The sequence below is a fragment of the Salmo trutta genome, chromosome 35 (genome assembly GCF_901001165.1).
Source record: "Salmo trutta chromosome 35, fSalTru1.1, whole genome shotgun sequence".
NCBI classification, from domain to species: domain Eukaryota; kingdom Metazoa; phylum Chordata; class Actinopteri; order Salmoniformes; family Salmonidae; genus Salmo; species Salmo trutta.
Window position 1 is genome coordinate 17238787 of NC_042991.1, and position 27465 is coordinate 17266251.

Here is a 27465-nt window from a genome sequence, read left to right on the forward strand (position 1 = left end):
GGGGGGGGGGGACAGGGGGGGTAGCTGTAGGTGGCGCAGCCCGGGTGGATCAGGACGGTGTCTAATTAGACACTGAAGGGGATGGATAAAATGCTGTAGTGAGAGAAAGAGGGGAGAGACTAGTTAGTTTCTCTTCAAGCATGAGGAGCTAGATACATGCAATGAACACAGTAGGTGCTTAGATGGAAACATTTTACACCACTAGAACCAAATTGCTTAAAATATCATTCACACCTAATCATTTTCTACTTGGTTATTCTACCATTTCAGAGCATTGAAAGGTCTCAGTAAGCGCAATGCTAGAAGTTAATAAAACATTGAAACCACAACATAACTCCACAGTAGGCCTGTCTGCCGGTCCTGATAATAGTGCTAATATAATTGGCATTAGTTCAAGGCTCCCACACACTCCTGGACGGTGGTCTACCGACACATACCACAGTGAGTGTGAGCCAGGGCAGACTGACCTAACCTCACGCCTAAACATCACAACAGCCAGATAGTTAGTGGTTAATCAGATGACGATAAATTCACCTCACAACATGGCTGGCAGTGAATTTACCAGGAGTGTCTGAGGTCTTCACAGCCTGTCTCACACCCTCAGCGAGCAGACAGTCACTAAAGTAGGGCAAGCCTACAGTATGCAGTTTACGTCACCTCACTGATGCAAAGACACCGACCTATTGTGACACCGGTGACCCTTGAAATCAGCAGGGCTGGGAGAACATTGATTGCAAAAGAAGAGGCCTTGAATAGAGAATGAGGGAGACAGACAGACACAGAGACTGAAAGACAGAGAGAGAATCAATAAGTGTCAAGCAGGTCTTACCGTGCTAGTGGTTGGGCTGGCTGGTGAATGGTGGTCCGGGGAACCTGGGACTTAAATAGTCAAGCAGTGGGAGTGTCTTCCTCATAGGCACCCATCTTAAACCACCGTGGAAGGCAAATGGGAAGACCTGCAAAAAATAATACAAAACGTTTTTAATAACACTTACCAAATAAATCATTTCAATCTAATACAACTAGGTTCTTGTTTTAAAAGTATAAGTGCACATCATAAAAACAAACATCATCGTACACTTCATTTGTACTGCCACTAAGCAAACTATCATTTACAGTCTCCAATTACTGGCAATATTTGTACTATCAAGTGTCAAAACACATCTGGACTCCCCACTGCACTCTTCATCACTTTCACTCCTCTACCATTTAAGACATGTAATACTATCCATCTCTTTTGTTTTGACAACACACCAACTCCAGCTGATCTGAACTGTCATGCCTTGGTAACTGGCAGCTTCCTGCAGAGCAGCTTTGTGAGACGCAGCGCTCCATTTCGATTAGTCCTCAACGCCAGCGGTCATGTGTTTACGCGAATGTGTGAGTGTCTGAGTGAGCTAGTGCACGTGAGGGGTCATGGAGGTGCCATGGCATGCAAACTTTAGACCTTACGTTGTGCAATTATATAAACAAATACCTTCATTCCAGGGGTGCAGAAGTTTAAAGCTCTGGCTGTGTGCTAGCAATGAACTACCCGACTTCAACTCATTCACTCCAGGTTACACTTCAAAGTGGGACGATACAGTATGACTGACAAATAATCCACTCCCGTTTCCAACAGTACGATCAGTGCATGCCGTTCCAAGGTTTCAGGGTTAGATACACACAGGCCTACTGCATGTCTATGGGTTGGGTATATGACACGGGTGTATGAGTAGCCAAGTGTCTTGCAACAACTTCACTGTCAATGATACAGTTTACTCCTCGCCTGTCATTGTATTGCATCTAAAAAATAAAGGCCATTTTCTGCTGCATTCTTCAGCTTTGGTTTCAGCTATGACCAATATAAAAATCTAACAAACAAAGTTATTCTATATAACCATACAATAGATTAGATTACACTATTCAATTTAGCAAACCATACAACTATGCACAAGGAGAACGTTTAACAATTTCCACTGAACATTTTACAAAAACACATTTACTGGAAAAACTGTGTAGATGCAAAGTTTGGTAACAGAATTTCGGTAAAATCTCCCTGTTTTTTCACGTTCTAAAATTAAAAGATGAAAGAATTGGGTGTCAGCAATGACATGACACCTTGACTTTGAAAAAAATCTGTTGGTTATTGAACTACAGTAAATTAAGTGGATTTAGACCTGGAGACACGGGATTACACCATGGGTCCCGGATCTGTACTATACAGAAACGCATAATTCTGGAAATGAATATCATTCTCTTCATAGCGTTAGAGCCTGAAAACGTACACAAAAAAAAGGTACAATTATGCAATATCCTCCTTTGCATTGTTGGGTTCTGAGAATATGAAATATACTTATTCATGTCACTGAGGGAGAGAGGGTAATGTATAACGTTTACATTATATCAGGTATCCTATTGAAATATTTAGTGCAGGGAAGCGATCACGTGGCAGGCATTGATAAGGGGAGAGAGCCATTGATTAGTGATGAAGGGGGGGAGGGGGGGTTGAGATCAGGTCACGTCAAGGGAGAAATAAAAGTGTATGGCCGGTATCACTTAGTGTCCTGCCTAGCAGTAAAGACAATGTTTGTACAGATGTGTAGGAGGAGACTCAGCCTAGGAGGAAGGGTTAAATATCAGTACTTGTGTGAAAATGTTTGTCTAATGCAGCTGTATTGATCCTCTCAGAAGAATAAACTTGGTTGAGTTATTTACTCTGAGAATTAGAACCGAACAGCATATTTGGTCACATTTGGGAATTATTTACACTGACTATTATTTTAATGAGCTCCGCCCCCAAACAAGACCATGTTTGGTTGGGCCAGACCAAATCTGAACCAATAACAGACAACATCTACGCATTGCGAGTTTGGACATCAAAGTACAGCATAGTAGAGCTCAGTACAGCACATTATACTGTACTCCACTCTAGTGTACTCTACCGTACTAAACTCTCCTACACTATTTTACAGTACCGCACTTTACTGAACTGTTATTGTAGTCCTCTGCTGGACCAAATCTGAACCAATCATCCACTTCTATGTTTGGGCAAAATCAAGGCCGGTCAGGACAGGACCAAAAATCTGTCTGTGAACACTGAAATTAAAACAAGTCTGGACTTCATCAAAAAACAACATCTGTGGATGTTGAAATCTCACAGCAAGGGCAGACTGACCAAATTTCAACGTCCATGGACGTCTGGTGTGCGTCGGTTCGTGCTCAGTGGGTAAGGATGCTGGTCACAGTCAAAGATGTAGAGGCCTTTAGTGCCCAAAAGCCTGTTTTAGCATGGGAAGCGCCATTGAGGTCTTTCACCATTTTGAAGTAGTAAACTTAATGAGACTTCCTATGGGTTAAGGACGGGTCACATAACTCCATCCAGGTCATCAGGAGAGATCAGCGATTCCATAACTGCAGGTGGCAGGCAGTAAATAGACAATCTTGGCTTAATAATGCCTGTTCAAACACTCCAGATGGCAGTATGCACCCTTTCAGCTTGTGTACCAACTGATAGAAGTAGCAGAAAAAGAAAATTGACTACTTCAAAATGGAGACGGCCTCAACGGCGTTGCCTGTGCACTTACAGACACCATAATGGGACAGATATGTTGCGATCTCATACATCTCTATGGTCACAGTTAAATGGAAAGAGGGGACTCATGGGTAGGTGTCAGTAAGAGCCGGGAGAGGTGACAACTGGAGTGAGAGAGAGGAGGCAAAGAGCGAGAGGTTGTCCAGGCTGTTTTCGCACTTGCTTTGACCACCAGACGACAGAATGCGAAAGAAAACAGTTGAAATTAACATTATGCAGCATGAAGGTGGGAGAACTGCACCGTGACCCAACTGTGGTTTGTGACTACTACTGAATTCCCATTGTAACCAATTCAATTGCAGTAATTTGAGTTAATCACTTAATAATTTAGAAACCAAATAGATATTAGTAAAAAACAAACTAATTGGTAGGTCTACCTTCAGTTGTTACTTCTGTAAACTTTCATTATCCTCCTTCCTCATGAGGAAGAGAAATTTGAAATGATCTTGTGGGGTTTTGGTAATGAAATTTCAAAGCACATGTCAATGTTTCTTAAACTTACACATGGCAAATTATTTCTCCAAAACTAAATATGCAACAATTTAAGATTTTACGGAGTTACAGTTCATATTAGCAAATCAATCAACTTAAATAAATTTCATTGGGCCCTAATCTATGGATTTCACATGACTGGGAATACAGATATGCATCTGTTGGTCACAAACATCTTTTTTTTTTTTGGGGGGGGGGGGGGGGGGGGGGGGAAATCAGAAAACCATTTGCCTCATGCAGCACGACATCTCCTTCGCATAGAGTTGATCAGGCTGTTGATTGTGGTCTGTGAAATGTTGTCCCACTCATCTTCAATTGCTGTACGAAGTTGCAGGATATATTGGCGGGAACTGGAACACACTGTCATACACGTAGATTCAGAGCATCCCAAAAATGCTCAAATGGGTGACATGTCTGATTATGCAGACCAAGGACTAGCTGGGACATTTCAGCTTCCAGGAATTGTGTACAGAACCTTGCTGAAACATGAGTTGATGGCGGCAGATGAACGGCACGACAATGGGCCTCAGAATCTCATCACAGGATCTCTGTGCATTCAAATTGCTATCAATAAAATGCAATTATGTTCGTTGTCCATAGCTTATGCCTGCCCATACCATAACCCCACCGCCACCATGGGGCACGCTGTTCACATCATGATGTCAGCAAACCACACGATGCAATACACGTGGTCTGCGGTTGTGAGGCCGGTTAGACATACTGCCAAATTCTCTAAAACAAAGCTGGAGGCGGCTTATGGTAGATAAATTAACATTACATTCTCTGGCAACAGCTCTGGTGTACATTCCTGCAGTCAGCATGCCAATTGTACGCTCCCTCAAAATGTGAGATATCAGTGGCATTGTGACAAAACTGCACATTTTAGAGTAGCCTTTTATTGTCCCCAGCACAAGCTGCACCTGTGTAATGATCATGCTGTTTAAGCAGCTTCATGATATGCCATGGATGATTACTTTGGAAAAATACACCCTAACAGGGATGTAAAAAAACAAAAAACAATGGGACCAACACTGTGTTTTGATGCATTTCTAATACCTTAAGACTTTCTGGTAGATGTTTTCTAAGACGCCTTTACTCATTTTTAGGATGGAAAATGGTTGAAAACAATTACATCATTTATTAAAAATATAGACTCTTAGCTTTCATTTGACATGCTCCTATGAACTTCACACGTTGGTCCTTTTACATGGAAATGCCCAAAGGCTACCAGCTGGAGCACAATAGCTGTGACCAGCTCAGAGGGCATCCATTCCGCTGATAGATGGGGAGCGACAGAGCCCCTCCCCCCCAGTCTAAATGCCTCATCTCCAGAGCATTATAAAAAACAGCATTGTCCTTTACAGGCACTGAGTCACAACCCAAGTCTATTACATTTTTGGCAGTGTTACTTAAACCACGTGACTGCATTTCATAGCAGTCATCGTGACAGGCTTTAACGTATAGGCCTAGGCTGGGCCTATTATAATTATGGATAATTATGGCAGCTAATTTGACTTACTCATGCCTGACAATACTGAGCTGTTCTTAATGATGGGCTCATATTATAGGTAATGAAAATAAGTACCCTCTCAGGGGATGATCAGTGTAAAGATCGTGGATCAAGAGGTTCAGATATGTTCTGTTCCTGTGAAAAACCAGGCTGGCGAAAGAGAGGGAGATACTGTATTATTGTGAAAGGGACAGGAACATTAAGAAAACCAGACTTGCTATACAGAGATACTGTATCATACTAAATGGGAAAGGTTACTAGCATTTCCAAAAGAGTTGAGGGGGATGTTTTCTTATCTTTTAAAGGATAAACAAGGTTATGAATGTTGTCTATACAGTGTCTAAATCCAATTTAAACAGCCTTGTGTTTCTTCCTGATAGAGTCCTTAACTTCTATGGGCTAGGCGGGACACAGCCAGTGAAATATCAGGGCTGCAAATTCAAAAACAACAAAATGTCAATTCGACTTTCTCAAACATACAACTATTTTACACCATTTTAAAGATAAACTTCTCGTTAATCTAACCACATTGTCCGATTTCAAAAAGGCTTTACAGCGAAAGCAAAACGTTAGATTATGTTTGGAGAGTACATAGACAAATAAATCACAGCCATTTTCCAAGCAAGGACATGTGTCAATAAAACCCAAAACACAGCTAAATGAAGCACTAACCTTTGACGATCTTCAGATGACACTCCTAGGACATTATGTTAAACAATACATGTATGTTTTGTTCGATAAAGTTCATATTTATATCCAAAAACAGTGAATGTGCACATCAATTTACAAAAATACTCATCATAAACGTTGACAAAATATACAACAATTATTTGAAGAATTATAGATAGACTACCCCTGGATGCAACCGCTGTGTCAGATTTTAAAATAGCTTTACGGAGAAAGCACATTTTTCAATATTCTGAGTGCATAGCTCAGCCATCACGGCGAGCTATTCAGACACCCGCCAAGTTCGGGGCAACCTAAACTCAGAATTAGTATTAGAAATATTCTCTTACCTTTGCTGATCTTCATCAGAATGCACTCCCAGGACTGCTACTTCCACAAGAAATGTTGTTTTTGTTCGAAATAATCCATATTTATGTACAAATACCTCTGTTTTGTTCGTGCGTACAGATCACTTATCCAAAGGCATAAAGCGCGAGTGCGGAACGAGACCAAAAGTCAAAATGTTCCATTACCGTACTTAGAAGCATTTCAAACGCTGTTTAAAATCAATCTTTATGGTATTTTTAATGTAAAATTACGATAATATTCCAACCGGACAATAGCATATTCATTCAAGAAGAAAAAGAAGGAACGGCGTGCTCGCGTATATCCAATCCCTTTGTTGCCAGGCAGACCACTCAGTAACTGAGCTCCTATACTCTGCCCAGTGACAGGAGAATGCTTAAACCACTTTCTGAAGGCTTTAGACAGCCAATGGAAGCCTTAGGAAGTGCAACGTCATCCCACAGACACTATAGCTTCGATAGAGAATCAAAAGAACTACAATTCTCAGACATTCCACTTCCTGCTTGGATTTTTCTCAGGCTTTTGCCTGCCATATGAGTTCTGTAATACTCACAGACACCATTCAAACAGTTTTAGAAACTTCAGAGTGTTTTCTATACAAATCTACTAATAATATGCATATTCTAGTTTCTAGGCCAGAGTAGTAACCTGTTTAAATTAGGTACGTTTTTCATCCGGCCGTGAAAATACTGCCCCCTAGCCCAGACAGGTTAAAGTCTGCACTTAAACATATGCATTTTCCCTTTCTGTAAGGTTAAAGAGTACAAAAATGTCTACCATAGCGTGACAACTTCTGACAAGCTAAATGCTTAGAGCCCACTGCACTGTGGTGAAATAGTTAACCTGCGAACATATACCATACCTGTCCATTTCAACAAGTAGGTTACAAAATGGTTAAAAGCTGAGTCAGTCTATAAAAGAGAATGATTTGAGTGAGAAGTTTGGTTTACCAGGACTGTAATCTCTCAAAACAGTGGTTTGTTGAATGAATGATCTCTGCCAGTCATAGGGCCTGTGCTGATCAAAACGGTGGAAGCCTGCCATGACTGTCTGATTCTCCTGAGCCTGTTTGATCAAACCCATTATCACATCTTACGAGTCATCACCTGAGGTAGACTACTAGCGAGAGCAACCTATGCCACAGCATCACCTCTACAGTAAAATCAAAACACACGCATTGGGCACCAGCAGTTAGGAAAATAAGGTCATCTGAGACTAGTCCAGAATCAACAAAAAGACTAGGTACAGTAATTGGTAAACAGGTCTAGGGCATATTGAAATCAACCTACTCACTTGCAGTCATGTTTGATATTACTAAAGAGGTTGTACAGCTGCTGAAACAGCAGTGGGGTCTTAATGGGGCTTCACTGGCCCTGTGACAAATCAAATCAACCTTTATTGGTCACTGTTACATTCCCCAATAAGAAAACCTAAAATATTGGTCGCTCAACAGGGGGTGTCCACTGAAAGTTGACAAGCAACAAACTGGATCCTAAAAAGACACCCACTATAAATTCCCACTAAATTTGCCTCAGACAAGGAAAACCAAACTAAAAAAACACACACCAACTTATAATGTGGAGCAAACCCAAAGAGGGGAACACAAGATAAAAGGCTTGTTTTTAAATCAAACTCAAAAGAGAAAGAGCTAAATTGCAGTCAAGCACATCTAACATCTCTCATGCCAACACAGGTGAAACTAACAAGGCGACAGGTGCAACACATCCTGACCAACGAGGATGATTCCAGGGTAAGCCAAGACAACAATATAGCCCATATTTTTGTTGGACAAGTTAGCTCACAACCAACAACACCCATTTCACATCATGAGCAACTTAAATGCGTCGCCTTGTCCAATATAAACATGGTGTTACTTGTCAGTCTCGCATACAAGACAGACACTCTGTGTGTGTATATAAACTAATCAAAAACAGAAACGTACTCTCACTGTCAACTGCGTTTATTTTCAGCAAACTTAACATGTTAAATATTTGTATGAACATAAGATTCAACAACTGAGACATAAACTGAACAAGTTCCACAGACATGCGACGAACAGAAATGTAATAATGTGTCCCTGAACAAAGGGGGGGGGGGGGGGGGTCAAAATCAAAAGTAACAGTCAGTATCTGGTGTGGCCACCAGCTGCATTAAGTACTGCAGCGCATCTCCTCCTCATGGACTGCACCAGATTTGCCAGTTCTTGCTATGAGGCACCTGCAAAATCCCGGACATTTCTGGGGGGAATGGCCCTAGCCCTCACCCTCCAATCCAACAGGTCCCAGACATGCTCAATGGGATTGAGATCCGGGCTCTTCGCTGGCCATGGCAGAACACTGACATTCCGGTCTTGCAGGAAATCACGCACAGAACAAGCAGTATGACTGGTGGCATTGTCATACTGGAGGGTCATGTCAGGATGAGCCTGGAGGAAAGGCACCACATGAGGGAGGAGGTCTTCCCTGTAACGCACAGCGTTGAGATTGCATGCAATGACAACAAGCTCAGTCCGATGATGCTGTGACACACCGCCACAGACCATGACGGACCCGCCATCTGGTGTAACTCGGGCAGTTGTTGTTGCCATCCTGTACCTGTCCCGCAGGTGTGATGTTCGGATTTACCGATCCTGTGCAGGTGTTGTTACACATGGTCTGCCACTGCGAGGATGATCAGCTGTCCGTCTGGTCTCCCTGTAGCGCGGACTTAGGCATCTCACAGTATGGACATTGCAATTTATTGACCTGGCCACATCTGCAGTCCTCATGCCTCCTTGCAGCATGCCTAATGCACATTAACGCAGATGAGCAGGGACCCTGGTCATCTTTCTCTTGGTGTTTTTCAGAGTCAGTATAAAGTGTCCTAAGTTTTAATAACTGTGACCTTAATTGCCTACCGTCTGTAAGCTGTTAGTGTCTTAACAACCGTTCCACAGGTGCATGTTCATTAATTGTTTATGGTTCACTGAACAAGCATAAGAAACAGTGTTTAAACCCTTTACAATGAAGATCTGTGAAGTCATTTGGATTTTTACGAATTATCGTTGAAAGACAGGTTCCTGAAAAAGGGACGTTTCTTCTTTGCTGAGATATATATACTGCTCAAAAAAATAAAGGGAACACTTAAACAACACAATGTAACTCCAAGTCAATCACACTTCTGTGAAATCAAACTGTCCACTTAGGAAGCAACACTGATTGACAATACATTTCACATGCTGTTGTGCAAATGGAATAGACAATAGGTGGAAATTATAGGAAATTAGCAAGACACCCCCAATAAAGGAGTGGTTCTGCAGGTGGTGACCACAGACCACTTCTCAGTTCCTATGCTTCCTGGCTGATGTTTTGGTCACTTTTGAATGCTGGTGGTGTCTTGACTCTAGTGGTAGCATGAGACGGAGTCTACAACCCACACAAGTGGCTCAGGTAGTGCAGCTCATCCAGGATGGCACATCAATGCGAGCTGTGGCAAGAAGGTTTGCTGTGTCTGTCAGCGTAGTGTCCAGAGCATGGAGGCACTACCAGGAGACAGGCCAGTACATCAGGAGACGTGGAGGAGGCCGTAGGAGGGCAACAACCCAGCAGCAGGACCGCTACCTCCACCTTTGTGCAAGGAGGAGCACTGCCAGAGCCCTGCAAAATGACCTCCAGCAGGCCACAAATGTGCATGTGTCTGCTCAAACGGTCAGAAACAGACTCCATGAGGGTGGTATGAGGGCCCAACGTCCACAGGTGGGGGGTGTGCTTACAGCCCAACACCGTGCAGGACATTTGGCATTTGCCAGAGAACACCAAGATTGGCAAATTCGCCACTGGCGCCCTGTGCTCTTCACAGATGAAAGCAGGTTCACACTGAGCACATGTGACAGACGTGACAGAGTCTGGAGACGCCGTGGAGAACGTTCTGCTGCCTGCAACATCCTCCAGCATGACCGGTTTGGCGGTGGGTCAGTCATGGTGTGGGGTGGCATTTCTGTGGGGGGCCGCACAGCCCTCCATGTGCTCGCCAGAGGTAGCCTGACTGCCATTAGGTACCGAGATGAGATCCTCAGACCCCTTGTGAGACCATATGCTGGTGCGGTTGGCCCTGGGTTCCTCCTAATGCAAGACAATGCTAGACCTCATGTGGCTAGTGTGTCAGCAGTTCCTGCAAGAGGAAGGCATTGATGCTATGGACTGGCCCGCCCGTTCCCCAGACCTGAATCCAATTGAGCACATCTGGGACATCATGTCTCGCTCCATCCACCAACGCCACGTTGCACCACAGACTGTCCAGGAGTTGGCGGATGCTTTACTCCAGGTCTGGGAGGAGATCCCTCAGGAGACCATCCGCCACCTCATCAGGAGCATGCCCAGGCGTTGTAGGGAGGTCATACAGGCACGGAGGCCACACACACACACACACACACTACTGAGCCTCATTTTGACTCGTTTTAAGGACATTACATCAAAGTTGGATCAGCCTGTAGTGTGGTTTTCCACTTTAATATTGAGTGTGACTCCAAATCCAGACCTCCATGGGTTGATAAATTGGATTTCCATTGATTATTTTTGTGTGATTTTGTTGTCAGCACATTCAACCATGTAAAGAAAAAAGTATTTAATAAGTCTTTCATTCAGATCTAGGATGTGTTATTTTAGTGTTCCTTTTATTTTTTTTGAACAGTGTATTTCACACACCACCAGTCAAAAGTTTGGACACACCTAGTCATTCCATTTCCATTATTTTCTACATTGTAGGATAATAGTGAAGACATCAAAACTATGAAATAACACATATGGAATCATGTAGTAACCAGAAAAGTGTTTAACCAATACATTTTATATTTGAGATTTGTCAAAGTAGCCACCCTTTGCCTTGATGACAACATTAAACACTCTTGGCATTTTCTCAACCAGCTTCATGAGGTAGTCACCTGGAATGCATTTAAAATGAACAGGTGTGCCTTGTTATAAGTTAATTTGTGGAATTTCCTTCCTTCTTAATGCGTTTGAGCCAATCAGTTGTGTTATGATAAGGTAGGGATGGTATACAAAAAACCAAGTCCATAGTATATTAAGAACAGCTCAAATAAGCAACGAGAAATAACAGTCCATCATTACTTTAAGACATGAAGGTCAGTCAATCTGGAAAATGTCAAGAACTTTGAAAGTTTCTTCAAGTGCAGTCGCAAAAACCATCAAGCACTATGATGAAACTGGCTCGAGGAAAGCCACAGGAAAGGAAGACCCGGAGTTACCTCTGCTGCAGAGGTTAAGTTCATTAGAGAGTTCCCAGCCTCAGAAATTGCAGTCCAAATAAATGCTTCAGAGTTCAAGTAACAGACATCTTATCATCAACTGTTCAGAAGATACTGCATGAAATCAGGACTTCATGGTCAAAATGCTGCAAAGAAACCACTACTAAAAGGACACCAATAAGAAGAGACTTGCTTGGGCCAAGAAAAACGAGCAATGGACATTAGACCAATCTGTCCTTTGGTCTGATGACTACAAATGTGAGATTTTTGGTTCCAACCGCCGTGTCTTTGTGAGACGCATAGTTGGTGAACGGATGATCTCCGCATGTGTGGTTCCCACCGTGAAGCATGGAGGTGGTGTGATGGTGCTTTGCTGGTGACACGGTCTGTGATTTACTTAGAATTCAAGGCACACTTAACCAGCACGGCTAGCACAGCATTCTTCAGCGATACGCCATCCCATCTGGTTTGCGCTTAGTGGGACAATCATTTGTTTTTCAACAGGACAATGACCCAACACACCTCCAGGCTGTGTAAGGGCTATGTGACCAAGAAGGAGAGTGATGGAGTGCTGCATCAGATGACCTGGCCTCCACAATCACCTGACCTCAACCCAATTGAGATGGTTTGGACCGCAGAGTGAAAGAAAAGCAGCCAACAAGTGCTCAGCATATGTGGGAACTCCTTCATGACGACTGTTGGAAAAGCATTCTAGGAGAAGCTGGTTGAAAGAATGCCAAGAGTGTGCAACGCTGTTGCCAAGGCAAAGGGTGGCTACTTGGAAGAGTCTAAAATATATTTTGATTTCTGTAACACTTTTTTGGTTACTACATGACTCCATATGTGTTATTTCATAGTTCTTATGTCTTCACTATCATTTTACAATGTAGAATTTTTTTGGGTGAATTAATAGTTGTCCAAACCTCACTGGTACTAATATACACACACACACACACACACACACACACACACACTACCATTCAAAAGTTCGGGATCACTTAGAAATGTCCTTGTTTTTTAAAGAAAAGCACATTTTCTGTCCATTAAAATAACATTAAATTGATCAGAAATACAGTGTAGACATTGTTAATGTTGTAAATGGCTATTGTAGCTGGAAACGGCTGATTTTTCATGGAATATCTAAATTGGCATACAGAGGCCCATTATCAGCACCCATCACTCCTGTGTTCCAATGGCACATTGTGTTAGCTAATCCAAGTTTATCATTTTAAAAGGCTAATTGATTATTAGAAAACCCTTTTGCAATTATGTTAGCACAGCTGAAAACTGTTGTTCTGATTAAAGAAGCAATAAAACTGGCCTTCTTTAGACTAGTTGAGTATCTGGAGCATCAGCATTTGTGGGTTCGATTACAGGCTCAAAATGGCCAGTAACAAAGTGCTTTCTCCTGAAACACGTCAGTCTATTCTTGTTCTGAGAAATTAAGGCTATTCCATGCGAGAAATTGCCAAGAAACTGACGATCTTGTGCAACGCTGTGTACTACTCCCTTGACAGAACAGCGCAAACTGGCCCTAACCAGAATAGAAAGAGTTGGAAGGCCCCGGTGCACAACTGAGCAAGAGGACAAGTACATTAGTGTCTAGCTTGAGAAACAGAAGCCTCACATGTCCTCAACTGGCAGCTTCATTAAATAGTACCCGCAAAACACCAGTCTCAATGTCAACAGCGAAGAGGCGACTCCGGGATGCTGGCCTTCTAGGCAGAGTTCCTCTGTCCAGTGTCTGTGTTCTTTTTCCCCCCCATCTTAATCTTTTCTTTTTATTGGCCAGTCTGATATGGCTTTTTCTTTGCAACTCTGCCTAGAAGTCCAGCATACCGGAGTCGCCTCTTCACTGTTGACGTTGAGACTGGTGTTTAGGGTAGAGCTCAAAGTTAGAATAAAAAAAGTGCCCATCCAAGAAGGCCCAAGGTCATTGGCCACAGGTAAAATTACATCAAATCACATTATCTCTACAGTAGCTTTGATTAGACTGATCGTGTCAACATCATACTTCCAAAATCTTAGCTAGCAGTCATGAATCAAATCGACAATCCTTTTTAATCCTTGTCAAATATAGAGAAATAATCCAGAGAAATTATAGATAAAACGTATCGGTGCTCATCGGCCATAAACATGACAGAAGTTGGAAATCGCAACTTCAACAATAACTGGTTTGGAAGGAATCAGTGACTATCTGCAAGCATTGCAAAGCAATCACTAGCCTGCTATTAAGTGGAGTAGGTGTGTGGTCCAAATTATTGGTTTAAGGGTCTCTTTTCCAATCTTAAAATGATAAACATTAAACATTGGCCATGCTGTCAATCCAGCATGACTTCTGCCGTGCTTAAAACAACTCAGAACAGAGAAATCTGACGGTGAATTCAAGACAAATGGGAACTCAAAAAATGTGCTTTTTTATTTTGAACAGTCATCAAACTCGGAATTGTAAGTCGGGAACTCGGGCCTCTTTCTAGAGCTACGACCTGAAGATCAGTGACGGCATGATTCAACTTTGTTACAATGCAATGAATGTATTTTTTTTAGTGTTGTGGCTTTGCTGGCATGCATCCCTCCAATTTTAGTTTTTTGTGCCCCACCAAGATTTACATGCTAAAATCGTCACTGCCTTCTGGGACCAACTCACAAGCCTAAAAGGATAGCAGCTTTAACAGTGTCATAATCTGAACTCTGATCAAGAGATAAAGCGGTGTACACTTTGAGCTTTCCCCACAAGAACACTGGAGGAGCAGTGATCAGATATCACGCAGTCGTTTTAAGGATGTGGCAATCCGGTCAAACAGAGTAAAATATACGTCCACTTGCTTTTCATTGAAAGGCGGTAAAAGATGGCTGTTCCGACCAAGATCAAACTCTATTGAGGGTGCAGGATGGCCCAACTTGATTCAAAGTGCTTGCGGCACTCTCTCTTTGGCGTCCTTCCATCTCCATCTCTTTTAATAGAATGGCATGCTCACGTTCTTGTTCTCTGGCTGCACGTTTTATTCGTTCCATGGTTTTACCCAAATGGCCTTGCTCCACACTAGAGGTCGACCGACTATGATTTTTCAACGCCAATACCAATACCGATTTATTGGAGGACCAAAAAAAGCCGATGCCGATTAATCTGACAATTTTTATATATATTTGTAATAATGACAATTACAACAATACTGAATGAACACTTATTTTAACTTAATATAATACCTCAATAAAATCAATTTAGTCTCAAATAAATAATGAAATATGTTCAATTTGGTTTAAATAATGCAAAAACAAAGTGTTGGAGAAGAAAGAAAGCAAAAGTGCAATATGTGCATGAGAACATATGAAAGCTGGTGGTTCCTTTTTAACACGAGTCTTCAATATTCCCAGGTAAGAACTTTTAGGTTGTAGTTATTATAGGACTATTTCTCTCTAAACCAAAGAGGGCAACGTCATGACACAGCCTAATCTCGGGAGTTGATAGGTTAGAAGTAATAAACAGCGCAATGCTTGAAGCACAGCGAAGAGCTGCTGGCAGGAAAATGCTGTTTGAATGAATGCTTATGAGCCTGCTGCTGCCTACCACCGCTCAGTCAGATTGCTCGATCAAATTCTAGACATAATTATAATAACACACAGAAATACGAGCCTTAGGTCATTAATATGGTCAAATCCGGAAACTATCATCTCGAAAACAAAACGTTTATTCTTTCAGTGAAATACGGAACCGTTACGTATTTTATCTAACGGGTGGCATCCCTAAGTCTAAATATTGCTGTTACATTGCACAACCTTCAATGTCATAATTATGTACAATTCTGACAAATTAATTACGGTCTGTGTTAGGAAGAAATGGTCTTCACACAGTTCACAACGAGCCAGGCGGCCCAAACGGCTGCATATACCCTGATTCTGCTTGCACAGAACGCAAGAGAAGTGACACAATTTCCCTAGTTAAAATAAATTCATGTTAGCAGGCAATATTAACTAAATATGCAGGTTTAAAAATATATACTTGTGCATTGATTTTAAGAAATGCATTGATGTTTCTGGTTAGGTACACATTGGTGCAACGACAGTGCTTTTTTCGCGAATGCGCTTGTTAAATCACCCGTTTGGTGAAGTAGGCTGTGATTCAATGATAAATTAACAGGCACCGCATCGATTATATACAACGCAGGACAAGCTAGATAAACTAGTAATATCATCAACCATAAGCAATTAACTAGTGATTATGTTAAGATTGATTGATTATCTTATAAAAAAAACAATCTTAACATAATCACTAGTTAACTTCTTGCGGATTAGTGGGACGATACCGTCCCATTTCGACAATTTCCGGTGAAATTGCAGAGTGCCAAATTCAAATTAAATTACTATAAATATTAAACTTTCATGAAATCACAAGTGCAATACATCAAAATAAAGCTTAACTTGTTAATCCAGCCAAGGTGTCAGATTTCAAAAAGGCTTTACAGCGAAAGCAAACCATGCGATTTTCTGAGGACAGCGCCCAGCACACAAATGCATAACAAATCATTTTCAACCAGGAAGTTGCGACACAAAAGTCAGAAATAGCGATATAAAAAATGCCTTACCTTTGAAGATTTTCTTCTGTTGGCACTCCAAAAGGTCTGTTACATTACAAATGGTCCTTTTGTTCGATAATGTCCTTCTTTATATCCATAAAAACTCAGTTTAGCTGGCGCGCTTCAGTCAATAATCCCTTCGGTTTCCCTCCTTCAAAATGAATCCCAAACGTTATCAATAAAATTACCCAAACAAGTCAATCAACGTTTATAATCAATCCTTAGGTACCCTAATATGCAAATAAATGCTAAAATTTAAGACAGAGAATCGTTCTTGTCTTTACCGGAGAAAAATACCAAAGAACGCGCTCTCAGTCGCACTTGGAAACACTACAGCCAAAATGGGAGCCACCTAGAAAAACTACAATTTCTTGCTCATTTTTCCAAAAACCAGCCTGAAACTCTAAAGACTTGACATCTAGTGGAAGCCCTAGGAACTGCAATCGGGCACAATTTCGCCCTATTATAAAAGTGCCAGCCATTGAAATCAGTGTTCGGATTAATTTTTTTTTGGGGGGGGGGGGTTTGTCCTTGGGGTTTCGCCTGCCATTTCAGTTCTGTTATACTCACAGACATTATTTTTGAGTGTTTTTTATCCAAATCTACCAATTATATGCATATCCTAGCTTCTGGGCCTGAGTAGCAGGCAGTTAACTTTGGGCACGCTTTTCATCCTGACGTCAAAATACCGCCCCCTATACCAAAGAAGTTAAACTAGTAATATCATCAACCATGTGTAGTCATCTAGCTTGTCCTGCGTTGCATATAATCGATGCCGTGCCTATTCATTTATCATTGAATCACAGCCTACTTCGCCAAACGGGTGATTTAACAAGCACTGTCGTTGCACCAATGTGTACCTAACCATAAACATCAACGCCTTTCTTAAAATCAATGCACAAGTATATATTTTTAAACCTGCATATTTAGTTAATATTGCCTACTAGCATGAATTTCTTTTAACTAGGGAAATTGTGACACTTCTCTTGCGTTCTGTGCAACAGAGTCAGGGTATATGCAGCAGGTTGGGCCGCCTGGCTCGTTGCTAACTAATTTGCCAGAATTTTACGTAATTATGACATAACATTGAATGTTGTGCAATGTAACAGCAATATTTAGACTTATGGATGCCACTCGTTAGATAAAATACGGAACGGTTCCATATTTCACTGAAAGAATAAACGTTTTGTTTTCAAAATGATATGGTCAAATCCGGAAACTATTAATGACCTAAGGCTCGTATTTCTGTGTGTTATTATATTATAATTAAGTCTATGATTTGATAGAGCAGTCTGACTGAGTGGTGGTAGGCAGCAGCAGGCTCGTAAGCATTCATTCAAACAGTACTTTACTGCATTTGCCAGCAGCTCTTCGCAGTGCTTCAAGCATTGCGCTGTTTGACTTCAAGCCTATCAACTCCGGAGATTAGGCTGGCAATACTAAAGTACCTATTAGAACATCCAATAGTCAAAGGTATGAAATACAAATGGTATAGAGAGAAATAGTCCTATAATAACTACAACCTAAAACTTCTTACATGGGAATATTGAAGACTCGTGTTAAAAAGGAACCACCAGCTTTCATATGTTCTCATGTTCTGAGCAAGGAACTTAAACATTAGCTTTTTTACATGGCACAAATTGCACTTTTACTTTCTTCTCCAACACTTTGTTTTTGCATTATTTAAACCAAATGGAACATATTTCATTATTTATTTGAGACTAAATAGATTTTATTGGGGTATTATATTAAGTTAAAATAAGTGTTCATTCAGTATTGTTGTAATTGTCATTATTACAAATATATATATTAAAAAATTGTCAGATTAATCGGCATCGGCTTTTTTTGGTCCTCCAATAAATCGGTATTGGCATTGAAAAACCATAAATCAGTCGACCTCTAGTAGTGAGGTCTGCACAACGCATCACCGGGGGCAAACTACCTGCCCTCCAGGACACCTACACCACCCGGTCACAGGACGGCCAAAAAGATTATCAAAGACCACAACCACCCGAGCCACAGCCTGTTCACCCCGTTATGATCCAGAAGGCGAGGTCAGTACAGGTGCATCAAAGCTGGGACTGAGAGATAGCTGTTTTTCAATCTCAAGGCCATCAGACTGTTAAACAGCCATCACTAACATTGAGTGGCTACTGCCAACATACTGACTCAAATCTCTAGCCACTTTAATAATAAAAAAATGGATGTAATAAATGTATCACTAGTCACTTAAACAATGCCACTTTATACGTTTACATACCCTACATTACTCATCTCATATGTATATACTGTACTCTATACCAGCTACTGCATCTTGCCTATGCCGCACGGCCATCGCTCATCCATATATTTATATGTACATGTTCCTATTCATTCCTTTACACTTGTGTGTATAAGGTAGTTGTTGTGAAATTGTTAGATTACTTGTTAGATATTACTGCACGGTCGGAACTAGAAGCGCAAGCATTTCGCTACACTCGCATTAACATCTGCTTACCATGTGTATGTGACCAATAACATTTGATTTGACTACGTGGGTCATTTATGGAGTGTTCTTGAATGCATGTGGTGCAAGAACAGACCATATAGAGCAGAAATCTAAGTGACCTTTCAGGGAAAGTCTTGTGGTAATATGATGACAACATGATGGTAATATGATAAATAATATATAGTATAAATATACTATAGTCTTTCCTACGAGGAACTCCAATTAGCTGTCTGTCAACTACCCTCCCGTGACTAAGGTGGGGGAGCATGAACTTAATCCACGTGGTAAATAAGATCATACCCAAAAGGTCAACGGCCAGTTACAGGGTCCTCTAGCTCTTTGCTAGGCTCCCTCTACTACAAACATTTGGGATCACTTAAATCAAATTTCATGGATGGAAACTTGACACCAGCCATGCAGTGTAGACACGCCACGGAGGAGGGAACTCTATTAATTGACTAGTGGGAGGAAGCCCTGGAGGAGATATTCCCATCTTAATCAGCCTGCCCTTTACAATAACAAAAATGTGTTCTAACGCAGCATCTTTTTCTACACCAGTAGGGTGTGACGAAGTTAGGCCTACATCTTGATTGCCTATGTGATGTGTTAAGAGTCTGACGATGTAAAAACATTTAGCTACAGTAGTACTAATGACTATTCTGACTATCCTAGTTTTAGGATGCGTCAAGAGAGGGCATGGGAAGGAAGGACATCTAGACAGACATCAGTGCCGCTTTCACACGCTAAAGATCAGGATGGAAAGCCACTGTTGCCTGGCAACCGGGCCGAACATTGTACCTGATCTTGGGAAACGCAGCCTGCCCTGCGTTGACGTAACACCCTTAAGTGTAATTTGTGTAAAATATAAATCATTTTACGTTCAACATTGGGAGGGGAGTAGAACATAATGATGGGAAGGGATGCAGCTGAAACCGACAGATCCTGCAGTATCAGACCTGTTTAGTGCTAGTATACACAATAGGAAAAATTAGAAGATAGGCCTATGCAATTAACAGTTTAGACATACGTTCAAACATTTTTCATTTCAGGAGAACAAATAATGTTTTGCGTCAGGTCACGTAATCTCCAACAGAGACAACCGTTCAGCTGTGCGGACAAATCAGTCGCAAATTGTAAGAAACATACCTTACACTTCTACAGGCACTGAGTCTTCAAGGTAGCATCTCAAGACTTACCTTGATGCATGCTCCTCACCTTGTCATGGCATAGTGGTAAACCCGTTCACACCATCATGTGCCTCAGACAGTTTATCACGGCTACCCAAAAGGGCAAGAATCTGAGTAATCATTAAACCCTCCCTGAATAAGATGAACGAGCGAGTCCCATGAATGCTGCTCTGACAAAGTACAGCATGTGTGTGTGAGGAGGGGTTATGGTAAGACTGGGAGGGGTATACAAATATAAATATTCTAAATCACAGTGTGTGAGATATAGTAGCGGTGAGCTGTCACTATAACCACAGTTGGCAAAGATTTGTGTAGCACAAAGTTCTTTTGAGTACCAAGGTTCAAAATGAAGGTTATTAGCTTTCCAAAAGAGTTGAGGGTTTTTATCTACTGAAGGAGTTCAGTGATAAGGTGGCCATGATAATTTCATTACACTACCACATGGAGAAATCAATGAAGATAGTGGAAGAATGTGAAAGAGCCGCTAGTCAATAATTATCTACACCAGCGATCATCAACTAGATTCAGCCGCGAGCAGTTTTTTTATTGAGAAGATAGTTGAGAGGCCAGAACATAATTACAAATAATTTGTAGTATGCAAGAAAGTTGTAGTACTGCAGTAATTTGTAGACAGCAAGAAGCCCAAACAGATATGTTTGATTAAAACAATCATTTCAAACCTTGCTTACATTTGTACACGATCACGTCGTCTCTCTTATGCGTGGGAATACTTGGGAACAGATTTCCTAAATTAAAATGCTTGGAGCTGATTTACTGTTGTTTTTTTTTAAACAGTCTTTTAATGTCCAATAATGAAAATAAAACACATTTTCTCTCTCCAACTTCACTTTTTTTTTTTTTTTGCTCAGAAAACTTGGGGGCCAATTTGGCCACCCGCGGGCCACCAGTTGGGGAACCCTGATCTACACATTTCTTCTGGTCAATGGCTAGAAAGAATGTGGCCTCTGAAATGGTCGGGCACCCATTGAAATCGAATCGTCTATGATGGCACGTGCTGTTGTTTGACAGGTGAACCTCAAAACATGGAATCAGTCTAGAGATATGGGACGTTGTAACCTGACCATAAGAGCTTGATACATAACACACTACAGAAATGCAAAGGTTGCAAATAACAATCAAAATATACTGAACAAAAATATAAAAACGCAACATGTAAAGTGTTGATCCCATGTTTTATGAGCTGAAATAAAAGATTGCAGACCTTCTCCATGCGCACAAAAATCATATTCCTGTCAAATTTTGGGCACAAGTTTGTTTATATCCCTGTTAGTGAGCATTTCTCCTTTGCCAAGTTAATCTATCCACCTGACAGGTGTGGCATTTGAAGAAGCTGCTTAAACAGCATGATCATTACACAGGTGCACTTTGTGTTGGGGACAATAAAAGGCCACTAAGGTTGTGTGTACACTTGACATTTACATGCGACTTCTGCCATCAGAAAACGAAGCTCGCATTGAAAATACGGGTCTAGACGCACAAAAGACGCTTTGTGGTCCGATTGTGTTGAGACCCGTCTGACCACTTCAGGTGGTGGTGGTCAGGGACGCATGGTGTGCGGATTTCTCCTCAGTCTGGAAGCAATCAAGCTACTGAAACCGCATACAGCGGGCGATGTCATCAGCACTCCTCCCACAAGTCTCCAGCAAACTTCTGTTTTGGGACGAAGAGGCACCTTTTCATTATAACATTGGAGGAAATATGTGCCTAGCATGTACAGTAAACATGCCTCAAATGCCAGCTAGCTAATTTAGAATTTAAAAAAGTGTTTGACTAGAGTTATGGTAACTCCTTTGCAATCCCTTAGCGTTGCTTGCTATGCTAGCGTGCTGGCTAGCTACTTACAGTTGAAGTCGGAAGTTTACATACACTTAGGTTGGAGTCATTAAAACTCATTTTCAACCACTCCACAAATTTCTTGTTAACAAACTATAGTCTTGGCAAGTCGGTTAGGACATCTACTTTGTGGATGATAAGTAATTTTTCCAACAATTGTTTACAGACAGATTATTTCACTCATAATTCACTGTATCACAATTCCAGTGGGTCAGAAGTTTAAGTTGACTGTGCCTTTAAAGAGTTTGGAAAATTCCAGAAAATGATGTCATGGCTTTAGAAGCTTCTGATTGTCAATGTCAATTAGCCTGTCAATTGGAGGTGTACCTGTGGATGTATTTCAAGGCCTACCTTCAAACTCAGTGCCTCTTTTCTTGACATCATGGGACAATCAAAACAAAATCAGCCAAAATCTGAGAAAAATAAAAATGTAGACCTCCACAAGTCTGGTTCATCCTCGGGAGCAATTTCCAAATGCCTGAAGGTATCACATTCATCTGTACAAACAATAGTATGCAAGTATAAAAACCATGGGACCACACAGCTGTCATACCGCTCAGGAAGGAGACGCGTTCTGTCTCCTAGAGATGCACGTACTTTGGTGCGAAAAGTGCAAATCAATCCCAGAACAAACGCAAAGGACCTTGAAGATGTTGGAGGAAACAGGTACAAAAGTATCTATAGCCACAGTAAAACGAGTCCTATATCGACATAACCTGAAAGGCCGCTCAGCAAGGAAGAAGCCACTGCTCCAAAACCACCATTAAAAAAAAGTCATACTACGGTTTGCAACTGCACATGGGGACAAAGATCGTACTTTTTGTAGAAATGTCCTCTGGTCTGATGAAACAAAAATAGAACTGTTTAGCCATAATGACCATCGTTATGTTTGGAGGATAAAGGGGGAGGCTTGCAAGCCGAAGAACAACATCCCAACCGTGAAGCACGGGGGTGGCAGCATCATGTTGTGTGGGTGCTTTGCTGCAGGAGGGACTGGTGCACTTCACAAAATAGATGGCATCATGAGGCAGGAAAATTATGTGGATATATTGAAGCAACATCTCAAGACATCAGTCAGGAAGTTAAAGCTTGGTCGCAAATGGGTCTTCCAAATGGACAATGACCCCATGCATACTTCCAAAGTTGTGCAAAATGGCTTAAGGACAACAAAGTCAAGGTATTGGAGTGGCCATCATAAAGCCCTGACCTCAATCCTACAGAAAATGTGTGGGCAGAACTGAAAAAGTGTGTGTGAGCAAGGAGGCCTACAAACCTGACTCCATTACATCAGCTCTGTCAGGAGGAATGGGCCAAAATTCACCCAACTTATTGTGGGAAGCTTGTGGAAGGCTATCCAAAACATTTGCCTTTGAATTGTTTAACTTGAGTCAATGTAAACTTCTGACCCACTGGGAATGTGATGAAAAAAATAAAAGCTGAAATAATTCTCTACTATTATTCTGACATTTCATGTTCTTAAAATAACATGGTAATCCTAACTGACCTAAAACAGGGAATTTTTACTAATATTAAATGTCAAGAATTGTGAAAAACTTAGTTTAAATGTATTTGGCTAAGGTGTATGTAAACTTCCGACTTCAACTTTAGCTACAGTAGTTAGCTACAGCCATCAGCTGTTGTGTTATATTTTCCTATTCATTGTTTGTAGAATGCATACTGGCGTTTTAATATAGCGCGGATATGGACAATACGGACATGGTAGACACATTTAAATGTAAAATTTAGACGCCTGACGTGATCGGAATTCCATGATCAGAACTTCATTATCAAAATACAAAAACCGCATGAACTGTCATGTCTAGACACGACCTAAAATGTGCAGTTATCACAACACAATGCCATAGACGTCTCAAGTTTTGAAGGAGCGTCTAATTGGCATGCGGACTGCAGGAACGTCCACCAGAGCTGTTGCCAGAGAATTTAATGTTCATTTCTCTAGCATAAACTGCCCTGTCGTTTTAGAGAATTTGGCAGTATGTCCAACAGGCCTCACAACCGCAGACCACGTGTAACCACGCCAGCCCAGGACCTCCACATCCGGCTTCTTCACCTGCGGAATCGTCTGAGACCAGCCACCCGATTTAAAAAAAAAAAAAAAAAAAAAAACTGTGGGTTTGCACAACCTAAGAATTTCTTCAAACTGTCAGAAACCGTCTCAGGGAAGCTCATCTGCATGCTCGTTGTCCTTACCAGGGTCTTGACCTTACTGGAGTTCTGCGTCGTAACCAACTTCAGTTGGTAAATGCTCACCTTTGATGGCCACTGGCACACTGGAGAAGTGTGTTCTTCACGGATGAATCCCGGTTTCAACTGTAATGGGCAGATGGCAGACAGCGTGTATGGCGTCGTGCGGGTGAGTGGTTTGCTGGTGTCAACGTTGTGAAGAGGTTGCCCAATGGTGGTGGGGTGATGGTATGGGCAGGCATAAGCTACAGAAACTCAACTGCATTTTATCGATGGCAATTTGAATAGAGAGATACTATGGCGAGATCCTGAGGCCCATTGTCGTGCCATTCATCCACCGCCATCGTCTCATGTCGCAGCATGATAATCCATGACCCCATATCGCAAAGATCTGTACACAATTCCTGGATGCTGAAAATGTCCCGGTTCTTTCTTGGCCTGCATACTCAGAAATGTCACCCACTGAGCATGTTTAGGATGCTCTGGATTGAGGTGTACTACAACATGTTCCAGTTCCCGCCAATATCCAGCAACTTCGCACAGCCATTGAAGAGTGGGACAACATTCCACAGGCCACAATCAACAGCCTGATCAACTATGCAAAATGAGCTGTTTTGTGCTACATGAGGAAAATGGTGGTCACTACGGCCGGCCCGCTTATTAAGCAGGATTAGGTAGCCACCGATGGCACTGCCAACAACACATTAAACCTCACATAATTCTGCCCCCTAAACAATGACAATCTCTCTCAACCACTGCTTTTTAGGTGAGCGTTGATGCCGCCCTGTGATCAGCAGTGCCCACTTTGTCCCCCAAAATATTTGGCTTGTCCATTCCTAGAGCGCCTCTACAGGGTTCTGTTGGAGAGACGCATAGCTGCAGCGCTCCACCAACATTCCGTCCAAAAATGATCTAACAAATCATGTAGCAGGTATAGGATATGGTAAAAATAGTATCTGGTCTTTTCTGTAGCCTACAGGCTGGAGATAAAATGTATGACAATGTCATGAGACGGACACTTTTTTAAATCCTGCAGGTTTCTCCGATCAAATAGCCTAACCTAAATGACGCCCAACGAAATAAAAAACGCATTGTCATGTTAACATATTCTAAAAACAGGACAGGTCAAAGTAAAATGGACAATCACAACTGTTGTACAGGAGTTTCACCCCATTGTCATGATCAGTGGTTTCAAGTTTGTATCTGTACATTTTAGACAAGCTAATAATAGTGAAAAAAAATGAAATACTTCTGCATTACCTGCTGTGTAAACACATTGCAAATAGACTCACGATAACTCCTGATAAAGTTGGTAGAGCTGACATTCAGAGCTTAAAACAGCCAAATTGATTAGTCACAGGAATCAGGACTAATAAAGTCAATGCTATGGCCTGCTTTACAAATGGTGGGCCTATGACCTGGATGGGAATTTACAAAATTCCATTGTGGGCTGAGGTTATAGCCTCCACCCCAGTAAGCATGAGCCAACATCATTTGGACCTCTTATCCTTAGTCCTGTCCAGATGTCTTTTGTTGTTGTTGGTGGTGTTTTACTAAACAGTAGGCTTCTCACATAGATGAACATTCATAAAATTAAATTTCAGGCAACACTGTAGGCTACACTTCATTAGGCACGGGCCTACGCCTTTACTTGGCATAGTCCAGACCGGCCTTGATTACCACATCCACGGACATTGGTTTTTGATCCAGTCCGGACCAAATCTGAACCAATCATAGACGTTTATGTTTGGTTCAGATTTTATCCAGACTTGATTTAGCCCAAATATAGACATCCATAAATTACATATTTACAACTTTCATTCAAAACCAGAAACTGTGCCTTATTTTAACATCCAGAAAATACATATCAACATCTGGAAAATACCTATTTTCACCTTTCATTCAGAACCTAAATTGAACCTAACTTCAACATCTGGAAAATATATTTTCTCAACATCCTTTTGCTTACTGGGACTATTCTAGTTTTACAGGGGAAGCATTTTTTCGTCTTACCTAGGGTGGCAGAAATGCAAGGACCGGCCCTGGTTGTCACACCATACGGACTGGTTTTCTGATACACACCCCTACCTTTTTTTAAGGTACAGTATCTGTGACCAACAGATGCATATCTGTATTCCCAGTCATGTGAAATCGATTGATTAGGGCCTAATGAATTTATTTCAATTGGTTGATTTCCCTATATGACCTGTAACTCAGTCAAATATTTAAAATTGTCGCATGTGGCGTTTATATTTTTGATCAGTGTACAATGTTTAAAAAAATTCAAGTTAAACGTTAGCAACCGAGACGCTGGGTTCAACATTTGAAACAATGAATGTTTAGATAAATGATAGGCATCACCGTCATCAGCGATTTTTACATAGCACTCGCTGGCTAAATGTGTTACATTAGCTTGCTAACTAACAAGCAAACTGTATTTCAATCAATACAAATAAATATCCATGACAGCAAAATACCTTCTGCCTCGCTAGTATGCTAACAAACTATATAATTAATGAGCTTACGTCCGCGTGGTCCTCCTTCCACGAAGCGACTGTTCAACTCGTCGTGCTGCGGTTCATCAGGAAAGCTACCGCGTGAGGTTACGTTGAACCAATGGCAATGTACTAATGTAGATTCAAGACCGTGTCATGATCCCGAAGGCTTGTTAAATGTCAAATCAACACACATCGGCTTCTATTTTCTTGTACTTTGCTGATTCAGAGGGAGTAAATAAACATCTCACCGTGATCAGACGCGTGCGTCTCTTTTCATTCGGCTAACTATGGAGGAGAACGAGGTCATACTCGCGATACGAAACGCCCATTTTCCTTGACAGCTCGCTTTCTTCACACTGCTAACATGCGGCTACTACTGCTAATAATAGTCTTCCGTCACAAATGATGTGCATCATCTTGAATAATAGCAGAGAAGGCTTATTTGGAGGTCCACAAATGTTTACCAGTTACCAGCAATTCCATATTTACCTTAAAAATCATGGATCATACAGGACACACTGGAATTCACCAAATATATATACATTTATTTTAGTCCAGCATCAGCACTGTATATCACGCCAGACAGTGTTGCACAGACTGATCTGTCTGTCATTATGCCCAATGTGTGATGCAATCTTCATTTCTCAGACAGTGATTGATTTCCCTGCCCCTTTGATATGCAAATATCGGACCAGACAACCCTGATATGATGCAAACCAGCTGGATTGATGTGTACCCCACCCCCTTTTACTGTTTGCCAAGATAATCCATCCACCTGACAGGTGTGGCATATTAAGAAGCTGATTAAA

General features: G+C 41.5%; 1 long non-coding RNA gene across 1 annotated transcript; it reads right to left on the minus strand.

Annotated features, from left to right (window-relative positions):
• Nucleotides 1-6: 6 nt before the first annotated feature.
• On the minus strand, nucleotides 7-26996 carry LOC115174740 (uncharacterized). Its single transcript, XR_003871831.1, has 3 exons — nucleotides 26684-26996; nucleotides 830-956; nucleotides 7-93 (listed from the first exon to the last, which is right to left on the minus strand). It is a non-coding gene; the product is annotated as an uncharacterized LOC115174740 (long non-coding RNA).
• Between the last annotated feature and the right edge of the window lie 469 nt (nucleotides 26997-27465).